This window comes from Mobula hypostoma, chromosome 9 (assembly GCF_963921235.1).
Source record: "Mobula hypostoma chromosome 9, sMobHyp1.1, whole genome shotgun sequence".
Classification (NCBI taxonomy): domain Eukaryota; kingdom Metazoa; phylum Chordata; class Chondrichthyes; order Myliobatiformes; family Myliobatidae; genus Mobula; species Mobula hypostoma.
In genome coordinates this window covers 22,381,503-22,395,135 of record NC_086105.1, presented here as the reverse complement: position 1 = coordinate 22,395,135, position 13,633 = coordinate 22,381,503, and the positions used below count along the sequence as shown (strand labels likewise).

At 39.3% G+C, this 13,633-nt stretch overlaps 1 protein-coding gene across 2 annotated transcripts in view; it reads left to right on the top strand.

The window, feature by feature from the left end:
- Positions 1–13,633, top strand: part of mdfic (MyoD family inhibitor domain containing) — a 52,642-nt gene that overhangs the window by 15,267 nt on the left and 23,742 nt on the right. The window lies entirely within an intron of this gene.

Here is a 13,633-nt window from a genome sequence, read left to right as displayed (position 1 = left end):
ATTCTCTATTCGGGCCCCTTACCTCATTTCACCTGCCTATTACCTCCCTGGATCCTCTCCTCTTTCCCTTTCTCCTATGGGCCACTCTAATCTCCTATCAGATTCCTCCTTCCCAACCCTTGACCTTTCCCACCTTCCAGCTAACCTCCTTTGCACCCCCCCCCCCCCTCAGCTTTTTATTCTGGTGTCTTCCCCTTTCCTTTCTGGTCCCAAAGAAGGGTCACGGCCCAAAACATTATTTATTTATTTCCATAGCTGCTGCTTGACCTGTTGAATTCCTCTAGCACTTTATGTGTGATTTTGGTTTTTTTTTTGAAGCTGTTCGTTTTGTGATTTTTTTTTTGGGAGGTTGTACTTGCTAGGAAAAGTTGAGCTGTTACTGGCTTTACCGTATGATTCTGTACTTTGTATGAAGTACTTGATTTGAAAATTTGCTTAATTCAATTTAGTATTAAAATGTAAAGCAAATTTATTGCATTTATAATTCGGAGTTAAATAATTTTAGCAAATTAGTACATTAAAATTGTTTCCAAGGCAGCCAAGGGAAAAACGATTGTTTTGTTGGTGTTAATTGCTGAGGACACAGAGAGAACTTTCAATAGAATTGAATGAATACTCTCACCTGAAAGAGAATGGCTTTAGATTACTAACAGCCTTTTACTCGCAGCGTACTTCAAATTCTCAAACCTCTGGTTGTACCTGCCTCATACTGATTTAGAGCAAGAGGATTACAATAATGACAGACAATGCTTACGTTGAGAAAGAAGCAAATTATAATCACAGCTGCGTGCATTGGAGTTTATTTTAAAAAAAATTATTGGGTGCGATGCTTCAAAACTCTAGAGTTTCCACAAGGATGGAAATCCTGCCGGAAGTGAGACAGGATGAGAGTGACGCACTGCTGATGTCACTGATACTGATACGGCAGTAGCTTGTAAGGTTCTTTGAGGGTCAGTTTAATTAGCATTTGTATCTATTGCAAGTGTTGCAAACTTCCCTGATTTAGGAATTGTTTCACTTTGCTGCAGGATTTAAAGACCTGCAGGAGTTTAACCCCTGTTAATGGTTTTGGCTGGAGTAAAGTGATTAAGTTCACTTTTTTGGTACATAAAATTTAATAGTCATTCTCCTCATGGGTTTCTTTGGCAGGCAAAGCACTGCTTCATCCTGCCAATAAGAACTCAAAATCAAGCTACTTCTTGTGTCTGTTACTAAAATCTGAAAGGGGATTTTAAGAAAGTCATATCACAGGAACAGCACTAAACTAGTTAGCATCTTGAGCTTGTTCTGCCTTTCGTTGAGGTATGGCTGGTTGGCCTTTCATCCTTTCATTACTTTACGTTGACAAAAGTCAGCCTCAGAACTATTCCAGCTGATTTTAATTCCATTTGATTTTCAAACTTTTATATACCATTTTCTTGTAGGGAAGTGTTACCTAACTATTTCTGCAAAGCCTGGCCTTGTTTAGACAAGGAGTTCCCAACTTTTTGTTTAAATGCTAAGGACCCTTAACATTAACCAAGGGGTCCTTGGACCTCAAATTGGGAACCTCTGCCGTAGACCATCTCCCTCAGAGCAGTGGAGAGAGAGTATTAATGCTGGTGAACGCAGCAGGCCAGGCAGCATCTACAGAAAGAGGTACAGTCGACGTTTCGGGCTGGGACCCCTTGTTGCACAGGCCAGCTCCCCATTTGTACTTGTCGATGTTACAGTTATTTAGTCATTGCAACATATGAAATGTTGATGTAAAGATTTCTAATACTTAAAAACAAATAGATTTTAATTGAGTTATTGTATGGCTAATTCCACCCAATACTTCACGTGCATACTTAACAAATCTATAAAATAGTAACTATAACAGAATAAAGAATGACCACCAAACAAGAACTTTCAACCAGTGTACAGAAGACAGCAAACTGTGCAAATGCAAAAAGAAGAAACAATAATAATGAATAAGAATACATTTGAATTCCTGTTCAAACCTATGTATGTATATGCTTGCATGGGAGTCCCTAACATGTAATTATGAATGTCCAGGCAGAGGGCTGGCTTTTAACTAGAAGTTTTCAGGTCATGGGTGTTTATGATAAAGTATATAGAATAAAATGAGTGTTCATGTTTGAGCCACATGTTCCAGAAGTTTTTCTTGACTTTGCTTTGCTTAATGAATCAGATGTTTTTTGACATGCAAAATCTTATTTGCAATGCCACACTTGCATTTCCTCTTATTCCATACTGAAATTGTTTTATTTTTGCACACTTCCATGATGTTTGAAAAAACTGGGATGATGGCACGATGTTCAGTATTGTTGATTTGTCTCCACTGCGTTCTGACTGCAAAGATTTGTATGTATCACCACCCCAGCATCAATCACTTTGGTAGTGGCTTGTCATGCTGTCAGTCACCACTACTTACAAATCTAGCTTAATAGCTTGCCATCTGTTCCAGTAGCACAATAAGCTTTCTATACCGCTTGTTGGCTAAATTTTAGAGTTCGGTTAAATGATAATTCCTTGTTTTCAATTCCAGTTATTGCATTGAAAAGAAACTTCAGTCTGTCTCAGAGCTCTGCAGATAACTTCTGACTTCATAGCATTTATTAAAAAGCATTTAAAAAGAATCACTGGTATTTGCTGTTTGGTGAGAAGTATATAGTGCCTTGTAAAAGTATTCTGCTCCCAACACGTTGTTCACATAAATGAGTATTGGAGTCAGGGATTTTGATCAATTTATCTGATCATTTTTATTTGTGAATTGCATACTCCTTCCCCACCCCCCCCCCCGCCCACAGCAGAGCCCAAAATAACAGGGAAAATCGTAAAGCATGAAAAATAAAAATTCAAAAACTAAAATGTCTGCAGTTCAAATGGGTTCATCCCCCTTTGATCAGTACTTAGTTGAAGAACCTCTCGCAGATATTACAGCCACTATTCTTTTTCGATATGTCTCTATTGGCTTTGCACAATGTGATGGAGCAAGATTTGCCCATTCCTCCTTGCAAATTTGCTTAAGCTGTCCCAGCTTAATTGAGGAGCGGTGGTGGACAGCAATATTGAGGTCATACCAAAGATGTTCAATCGGTTTACGGTCAAGACTCTGACTGGGTCACTCAAGGACATCAATTTTCTTCACTTGAAGCCACTCCATGGTGCTCTGGCAATGTACTTTGGGTCGTTGTTCTACTGAAAGGCGAATTTCCTCTGTAGTTTAAGCATTCTGGCGGAGACCAGCAGTTTTTTATCCAGGATCTCTCTGTACTTATGTAGCAGTATTCATCTTCCCATCAATCCTGACCAGATTTCTAGTCCCTGATGCTGAGAAGCATCCCCATGGCATGATGCTACCTCCACCATACTTTACGTTTACAATAATGTTACCAGGCTGATGCACAGAATAAGATTTACGCCATACGTACCACTTAGCATTGAGGCCAAAATGTTCCACATTAGTCTCATCCGACCACAAGACCTTCTTCTACATCTTTACATGATCTAAGTGACACTTTGCGAAGTCTTTATGGGCAAGGATATGCTTTTTTTTAGTCACGGCTTCTTTCTTGCCACTCTTGCATAAGCACTATTTAGAGATTGTGGAGCCATGAACTTCATCTTCAGTTGCAGCCACCGACTTTTGTAGGCCACTCTGTGACTGTTGGTATCACAGTAGCCTCTCTTACAAATGCTTTTCTTCTCTGGTGACTAAGTTTAAAAGGGTGGCCTGACCTAGGCAGTGTGGCCATGGTTTTTCCACTTTTTCATGATTTACTGCACTGAGCTCTGAGGTATGTTCACTGCCTTTGAGACAGTCTTGTACCCTTCCACAGATTTGTACTTGTCTATTATCATCTCTCTGCCTTGTCTTGAATCTATTGGTTTGTTCTGTTGAAGGTCTACCATGCTGTTGGACCCTGCAGAGAGAGGGGGTATTTCTTCTTGTGAATTAATTGAAAACAGGTGATCTTCTAATTTTTTTACATTGCCAACTCGCCCAATTTGTTATTGTAATACAGCATATTGTACCTGAGGATAATTAGTGTCATAATTACAAAGGCCATGAATACTTTTTCAGCCTCACAATTTTGGTTTATAATTTTTAGTAAATTGTTGACAGATTTTGGAATTTTTTTTATTTTACACTATGCACAATGCTTTGTAGATTAGTTCAAAACTCTGATTTCAGTACAGGGTATATTGTAAATTTAGAAAATGAGAGAGTAAAATGTGAATATAATTGTGGGGACTGAATAGTTTTATAAGTCACTATAAGCGAGAGCCAGAAGTCTCAGAAGGGTAATGAACAGCAAGATTTTCCTGTTGAAAACAAGTGTTTCTTCCTCTATTTTCTCCCCCCCCCGCCCCCAACCGCCTTCTAACTCTGACTCCTCAACTTTTTTTTCTCCAGTCCTGATGAAGGGTCTTGGCCCGAAATGTCGACTTATACTCTTTTCCATAGATGCTGCCTGGTCTGCTGAGTTCCTCCAGCATTTTGTCTGTGTAGCAAGATCTTTTTCATATTTTTTCTATGTAGGCAGTGACAGAAGGACCCCAATTTACATTCTGCAGTGTTATTATAGCTTGTTCAGTTCATTTGGAAGATATCAAGTTTCACCTACAGATCAGTCTGTAGTTTTCCCCCTCAGTACAAGTTTTTGATCTTGTAGCAACAATTATTGTCCTGTATTTCCTGGCACCACTCCACAAGTTACACTATTTAAATCTGAAAAGATCAGTATGGTCTGGAGGCAATTGTTCACTTTAGTCCAATTGGTAATCACTTGTTATGAAGAATGTTTTGATGGGCTGTAAATATACTACTTCACCCGTGTGCCTTTTAGAGTGTAGTGCTTCCAAATTCCTTCCTTCAAAGAGTTAGAGCTGATGATGTTCCCTCATCACACCATGTATAATTTCAGTCACAACTCCACGAATGAAGAAGCACGTGCCTGCTTGTATCAAGGCCTAAGCAACTTTGGGCATGGCTGAGAAAAGGCAAGTAATAACTGTGTCACAATTTGTTTCCAATGCCAAGGAGAGTATAAGCATCTGAATTTGATTAAGATTATTTGGCATTGCTATTCTTCCACCAATATCGATCAGAAATTCAGCCAGACCAGCTAAGTAAGTAATATGGTTCCAAGAGCAGGTCGGATACTGGCAAGTAGCTTGCCTCCTGACTTCCCCAAGTTCTTCCACCATCTATAAGGCAGAAGGCAAGAGTGTGATGGAATGCTTCCAAATGCCTGAATGATTTATAGAATCAAAGTAGTATGCTTGATTGGATCCTAAATATTCATTCCCTCCACTACCAGTGCGTGATGATTTTATACTATTTACACATTATTGCATTATTGTTATGTGCTCAGGTTACTCTGACATTATCTCCCAAATGGTCTAAAGGTAGATCTTGGCAACACTCACAACACCGCTGGAGGAACTCAGCAGGTCGGGCAGCATCCGTGGAAACAATCAGTCAATGTTTTGGGCTGGAACCCTTCGTCAGGACTGAAGAGGGAAGGGGCAGAGGCCCTATAAAGAAGGTGGGGGGAGGGTGGGAAAGAGAAGGCTGGTAGGTTCCAGGTGAAAAACCAGTAAGGGGAAAGATAAAGTGGTGGGGGAGGGGAAGCAGGGAGGGGATAGGCAGGAAAGGTGAACAAGGAATAGGGAAAGCACAATGGGTAGTAGAAGGAGGTTGAACCATGAGGGAGGTAGTAGGCAGCTGGGGGAGGGGGCAGAGTGAAACTGAGATAGGGGAAGGGAGGGAGGGGGATTACGGAAGTTGGAGAATTCAATGTTCTTACCAAGGGGCTGGAGACTACCCAGACGGTATATGAGCTGTTGAAGGTAGATCTTACTTGCCTGCAGGTTTCACTCCAGATCACAAGTGATCCTGAATTGGAAATGGTTGTTCCTGCATTGCTGGCTCTAAATACTGGAGCACAGTACCAGTATAGCACAGTGACAGTATCTTCATTAGAAAAGTGCAGCAATTAAGAAGGCAGTTAGTTCACTGCTGTCTTAAGGGCAATTAGAAACGGACAATAAAAGCTGTTCTTGTTTGTTGCATCAGATTTAAAAAAAAAACAGGTAAATCAGAATCAGGTTTAATATTACTGGGATAGGTCATGAAATATGTTGTTTTTGTAGCAGCAATACTTAATAAAAACTCAATTACGGTAAGTGTGTATTACTGTGTGCCTTCAGCCTCCTGTATCTGCTTCCTGATGGTAGCAATGAGAACAGTGCATGTCCAGAGTAATTGGGGGGGGGGGGGGTCCTTAAAAACGGATGGTACCTCTTTGAGGCGTCACTCCTTGAAGATGTCCTACATGCTACAGAGGCTAGTGCCTATGATGGAGCTGACTGAGTTCACAACTGTTAGCTATTAGCAAGTTCATGTGCCAAGCAAAACAGGAGTTAAAAGTAGTGCTATCTCATTAGCACAGTTGAATGTTTTGGAGCATTAATTTTTTTTTGCAGAATCTCATGGGAGAACTTGTAAATGCCTCTGATTATATATAGTTCTGGTCTCCACTGAAGGCTCACATTTTCCATTTTGACTGTTCCACTTGGCATTCTTAAAAATGCAAAACTTAGACCAATTTTGGATAACTGTATGTTTGTATTTATCTCGTACCATTTGGTGATGGGATCTCCTCAAGCTTCCTGTCATTGGTCTGACAAGTGTTTAGAGAAAGTTCGCAATATTAATTGGCTTCTTAGTAAAATCAAGATAATTATGTCTAATTGTCTAATGCAGCAGGATCTTGATGAGTAACCGTAAACTAAATTGAGCAATATTTTGTTTGCATTCTGTGTAGCGGTGGACAGTTGATTTTTCCACATCTGTTTGTGATTTTTGAGATTTAATTTTCCTGAAGACAAAGTCTGCCTGTTCTGCCGGAGCAGTGGAATTTAGGCTTGGAGATGGTTTAAACAGAGTGCCCAAATCTCAGCAAAGGGCAGTACGGTGAATGGAAAACATTTGTAAGTCATTACTTCTCTGACTTTTCATCATAAAAACAAGCACATGCTAAAACATGGGCCGAGAAGTTGTATTTAACCTGTAAAATTAATCTATTTGAAGCTTTGGTGCCAGCATTTTTCATCAAAGAATGCATGGAATGGGTAAGACTAATTTCACACAACAAAAGCCATAATTTTAAAATGGGAAGGAATTAGAAGGTTGTTCTGTGGCAAGCGGTTTTGTATGGTGACCATCTACAATTCTAAATGTCAGCACAGTGGGAGGGAATAGTTTAATTAATAGACTTTTTAGCCTTTTTAGCTCAGGATATTTATGCTATTGTATCAACTAGATGTCATAGGATTTTACGGTACTACGACTTCTGTTTAATGTCATAAGTACATGAAACTTGTCTGTGGCAAAATATCTTTCAACACTTTGTTGAAAGAGCAAAGGGCTACCAAATAAGACATTACCTATGTTTTTGCAATCCGAGTGTTCCCTTGTCATTCGAGAAGTTCTATCAGAAAAAGATGTACTTTGCATTTCTATAAATAAATGCCAGAACTGACTTTATTATGAAACCAATTGAAAACTTTAATCAAGCTATACTTTCCTTTGTACAGGACATTCTACGTTTGAAAGTTGGAGTTCAGTTTGCAACAGCCATTTGAAGCTTGGTAAAGGTGCAGGTAGTTTAAAGGGAGTATAATATATCTTTTAATATAGCCACAAACCATTTTCTAAATATGGTTTTCTAAAGGAAAACTACTTTAGATCTATTTTTCCAAGGAGGTGTCGTCATGGCCTTAGCTGGTCAACTCTGAACTTTGTCAATGAGTGTGCTTATCAGCTAATAATATTTCATTTTTCCTATGTTCTGAGCTGATGTAGAAACTGCCTAAATATGACACTTGTGAATTTTGCATTCTTTGAAGTCTTTTCTAAAGTGTTGAGTAATTTCTAAGTTTTAGCAGTGATATGGATGAGCTGTTTGCCTTCATTACAATCCTTTGCAGAGATGTTTTCCCCATGGTCACTACAAAGGTGATCTGACTTGGGATCTATTCAAGAACAAAACGATCCTGATGAAAACTGATGATGGTAGAGCATTAGTTTGGATGCTGCATGTCCTGAAGTACTGATGGATCAGCTACATTTTAATGGAAATAAATTTTGGAAGGAGAACTCCTAAGGTTTTGTTCAATACAGATAAGTGTAAGGCACTAAGTGTAATAGAACAGAGAGATCTAGGAATACAGGTGCATAGTTCATTGGAAGCAATGTGGCCCAAGTGCAGGACTGTCTGTGTGGGCAGCATGGTCTCGTTGGGCTGAAGGGCCTGTATCTTTGCTGCATTGTTCCATGAATCTGACTCAGTGGTACTTGTAGCTAGGGGTGCATTGCTGTCCTGTAACTTCTCTGGATAGCGTTTTGCTAATTCAAAATTACACCAGAAAGAATGAAGGACTAATGCAATTCCTTTAAATTGCATCTCTTTTGAAGAATCTTTTAGTGATTCAAAAAATGTGACTTAAATCCCAACCAAATTCTTCTTTCGGGTTTTACGTTTTGTCAGGTAAAGTTAAGTTGGTCACATTAAATTGGGCAAACTTCAACAAGCCTTGTCCCACATTAATCTAGTCCATATCAGTTGATTTTATTTTTTTTGCCATCTGTATTGAGAACATCCATGGCAGCAATTAATTTTTAAATGCAGGGCAGTTTATAGAGACCTGATGAATGGCCTACCTTGTTTCATTCGATGACCTAACTTAATTTGAATTCATTTGAGCCTCGTTTAATTCTTCAATGCAAAATGAAGATGGAGAAGAATCACCTTGCCGTGTAGTTTGTTTTCCTCTGTTTTTAGTATCAGCACTAATTCTGGGAGAAACTTGGGCTGGTCAGCAAGAACATAGTAGGACAACATATTATTATTATTATTATTACTACATGGATTTTTTTTAAATAATGCATGGTGGCATCTACTGTGGTAGGGGATTTGTTTCTTCTGTGTCTGGGCAATTGCAAAAAAAAATAGTGACTTCTTAGACGCATTTTGTTCCTGTAAGAATGATCACTTAAAAATCCAGATGTACCCATGTATCCAACAACTGCCAGTATTCATGATGGTGTTTGGCACTGTCTTCTGCTTGGCAGGGATAGGTCTATGTCTGGAGGGGAAAGAAATTAGAAATATAGAGCTGCCATGGTCCAGTTACATATACAGTGGTGGCATGATAAACCGATTAACTTGAGAAAAGCACATGGCCAGCTGTCTCAATAGAAGGCAGAGGTACAGCTGGGAATATCCTTTTGTGACCAGATTCTCAAAAGCGGAAGTTAGACATCTGTAACCTCCTTAACTTCCTCGGTACAGCATGTCTAAACACTTGGCAGGTTTCTGTTCTTTTGAACTGCAAGAAGAATAGCTTATAGAAAAAAACTATTGCTTTCAGTCAGCATGCTATTTCATCCAATCTCTTGTACATAAACTCTTCCTCTTTCAGAGGAAACTTGTTTCTAAAGTTGTTCTGTATTGATTAGATCTGCTCTTCAAAAAATATTGATGTGCCCTTCATTGTAGCATCATGTTATACAGTAATAAGTGTCATTTTCTAATGTATTTGGTGCAAGATACAGGATGAGTAAGTCTTGTCACCTTTAGTAAATTTGTATGGTAGTAGCTGTGTCTTTTGTTTCAAATATGATTTGTATAATTTATGCTTTTCTTTTCTCATGTGAACCTGACATAAGAGTGGTGTGTAATGTTTGAAATAAATCCATTATAAGAAAATAAAGAATTAGAAAATTTACTGAACTGTTTTGTTATTTAAAGACTACTTTATGATTTTTTTTTCCTAAACTTAGCTTAATGGGATTAGTTTTAGCTCTGTGCCAGGAAGAATAACAAGTCTTGTTAATCATTGTGCAGAACTACCTAATGTTACGGAAATGCTTGATTTGTTTTGTTTCTGAAATGACAATTTTGCAGTGTTAGTTCATATAGTGGTTTAATAGTGGAAGTTTGCCAGGTTTTTGCTATCTTTGTCCAGAATGACTTGGGATTAGAAGAAGAATTGAATGGTCTAGAAACATTTTGGTTTTCTGGATGGTGACCTTGTGCTGTTCAGCTGTTTCCTACTTAAAACTTTTATTTGGGAGAAGAAGCAAATGAGGGACAGGTTGTTCACAGGTTGTTCTCGTAAAGAGCACTATGCGCGATATTTTAATTTGCATTCTTTCATGATTACATAATGAAGAAAACTATGTGAAGAATTACGTATATTCTTTGCCAATGTAGGTAAATAAAACAACCCATAAAATTTGGTCCTGAGCACATTACATAAACTTAACACACATCTTATTTGCCTCCTCTCCCTCTCCCAGTTTTACCTATCACCTGCCACCTTCTTCCTTTCCCCCCTGCCTACCTTCTTACTCTGAATTCTCTCCTTTTCCAGGCCTGACGAAGGGTCTCGGCTTGAAATGTCGACTGTTACTCTCTTCCATAGATGCTGCCTGGCCCGCTGAGTTCCTCCAGCATTTAGTGTTTTGCTTTCGATTTCCATTATCTGCAGATATTCTCATGTTTGTAATCCTTAAACACCCAGATTTTGTTGATATTGCAACAATTTTCAAGTATAACATCCTTTAAATGAATATTGAATGTTAATTAAGTGTTTTTGTCATCAGCAAAAATGTGGAGGTTGCTGGTGATGTCATATGGAACTGAGGTTGTGGTGGGCTTCCAGGAGCTGCTTCAATCCTAGCAGTGATAGACTACCTACAGTGATGCTAGACTGGGAGTTTCATGGACTTGGATCCAGTGGTGATGGATATTCAATTCTGAAAAGGGTATAGCCTAGAACGGACTTTGCGGTTGGTGGCATCCAATTTATTTATTGCCCTGATCTTTCTAGATGGTAGAGCACACAAGTGTGACATTTCCTTGTGCAGTTTATGAATAGAACATGGTGCAGTAATGAGGGAAGAAGTGGATGTTTAAGGTTGGGTGTAGATGCTGACCCTACAGCCTATGTCAACCAGCCTGTCCTTTTGAATTTTGGAGGATTTCAAAGTACTGAAGTTGGGTTTTGAGGAACTTGAGTGGGAAAGTACTAGTGAAGGCAGTTTTACAGAGTTGAGGGATAGTGATATATGTGTCCATCACCAGTGGTGGGGTGGAAAGATACACAGAAGTCATAAGCTGGCAGATGATGGCTGTGAATTAGGAAGTCATATGAGATATGGTTTTGGAAGACCATGTGGGAATTTAAAGATAAGGGTAAGAATTCTGATGGCATTGTAACAAGTAGTCAAACCACCTATGAAAATTGGTTAAAGCAGGAACTTGATGAAAATGAAGCTTGGTGCAGGATTGAATTCAAAAGGTAAACTTCCAGATGAAGTGGAAATTGTAGATCCTGTACATCAAGGAATATCAGAACCACTCAAAGCATTTGGGATGATACTGAGAGTCTTGACTCCATGCATTTGAGAATACAGGTGCCCTGTATTAACATGTAAGGAATACACCACCTTGCAAACTATTCAATTGCCTACCTTGTCTGCTTTCTCACTTCAAACTGCTCAGTTACTTCGGAACCCACAAAGCTGGAGTGGATGCAAGTCCTTGTGAATCCTGGGGGACTGCAAAAGAAAATGGTTAAATAATCTGAAGGTAGAGAATACTGGAATTAATATCTTGGTTGATGGCTTTGTATTGTAGTAACATTAAGCAATGTAGCATATAGGTCTGGGTGACGGGGTTGAGGTATGTCCCTACCAGAGGAGGTGTAAGGCGTTCCTTCCCTCCGCTGGCCTGCAAGTCACACTTGGACAAGGTGTAGCACCTGTCACCTGCTTAGTCCTGAATCAGGGTCATGTGAAGCCACAGGAGCAGGTGGTGGATGATGGAATGAGCAGCTGGTGCACATCACAAGTCCTGGTTATGTGACCACTGACCCCAGGCAGACAATCTCTGAAGAGTATTGATAATGGCTAGGATTACCTGTCTTGTAAAGACATTGCCCAGAAGAAGGCAATGGCAAACCACTTCCGTGGAAAAATTTGTCAAAAGCCATCATAGTCATGCAGGACTATAGTCACCTACATCTCATGATATGGAGCATAGCGAATGAACGACAAAGATGTATGGAAGTGGTTGGAAATATCCAAACTATATTTCGCTGAGGCCTATTGATACCTTGTCAGAGTTATGTTCACCGGCAGTGTGGTATGTTGGTTAAGCTTGTCATATAGGGTTTAATGCAAGCAAGTATCAGTTGTCAGTTCAACGCTTTTGATTCCATTGGCCTTAGTGCAGCCATATCCGTAAGATGTGACTACAACTGCAGCAGTAAAGTTTGCATTCAACTTTGAAACTTGTGTTTAACTGGAGTAAGTATCCTTTCATTTTTAACTAGATGCCAAATTGTTATGTGCATGAAATTGAATGTTTACAAAGATAGCGCTGTAGAGTTAAAGATCAGAGTTTGCAATCGCTACTTAGAAAACAAATTTTAATAATTCCACCAGAAATGCCAATTATAGGTTTTCTTTACATTTTCTTTATTATTTTCATATGTCCAGGTTGCACGATTTCTTCTCCACATTATTTCCTTTGATAAACCATAGAAACCATAGAAACTACAGCAGAGAAACAGGCCTTTTGGCCCTTCTTAGCCATGCCGAACCATTTTCTGCCTAGTCCCACTGACCTGCACACGGACCATATCCCTCCATACACCTCCTATCCATGTATCTGTCCAATTTATTCTTAAATGTTAAAAAAGAACCCGCATTTACCACCTCATCTGGCAGCTCATTCCATACTTCCACCACTCTCTGTGTGAAGAAGCCCCCCCTAATGTTCCCTTTAAACTCCGCCCCCCCTCACCCTTAACCCATGTCTTCTGGTTTTTTTCTCCCCTTGCCTCAGTGGAAAAAGCCTGCTTGCATTCACTCTATCTATACCCATCATAATTTTATATACCTCTATCAAATCTCCCCTCATTCTTCTACGCTCCAGGGAATAAAGTCCTAACCTATTCAACCTTTCTCTGTAACTGAGTTTCTCAAGTCCCGGCAACATCCTTGTAAACCTTCTCTGCGCTCTCTCAACCTTATTTATATCCTTCCTGTAATTTGGTGACCAAAACTGAACACAATACTCCAGATTCGGCCTCACCAATGCCTTATACAACCTCATCATAACATTCCAGCTCTTATACTCAATACTTTGATTAATAATGGCCAATGTACCAAAAGCGATTTTGGTACTTGCCATTTTCCTTTGAAAACAAAATATGAGAGTTCACATGTAACACAGATTATCAGTTCAGTGCAAAGCACCTATCTCTACCTGTGTAAATTGCTAGATTGCTTGTCCAGCAGACATTACATCATTAAGCAGACAAAATTGAAAAAGGTGAATGCAGGATTAGAGGTGTTGTATTTGAGTGCGCATAGTTTATGGAATAAGGTTGATGTACTTGTAGCACGGTTACAGATTAGCAAGTATGATGTTGTAGGTATCACTAACTCATGGCTGAAAGAAATGGTGTGCACTTCAGATTTTTTGAAAGGGGTGGCTGAAGAAATTATGGAGGCATTAGTAATGATCTTTCAAGACTTCTCAGTAACCGTTCAAACAAAAAAAAC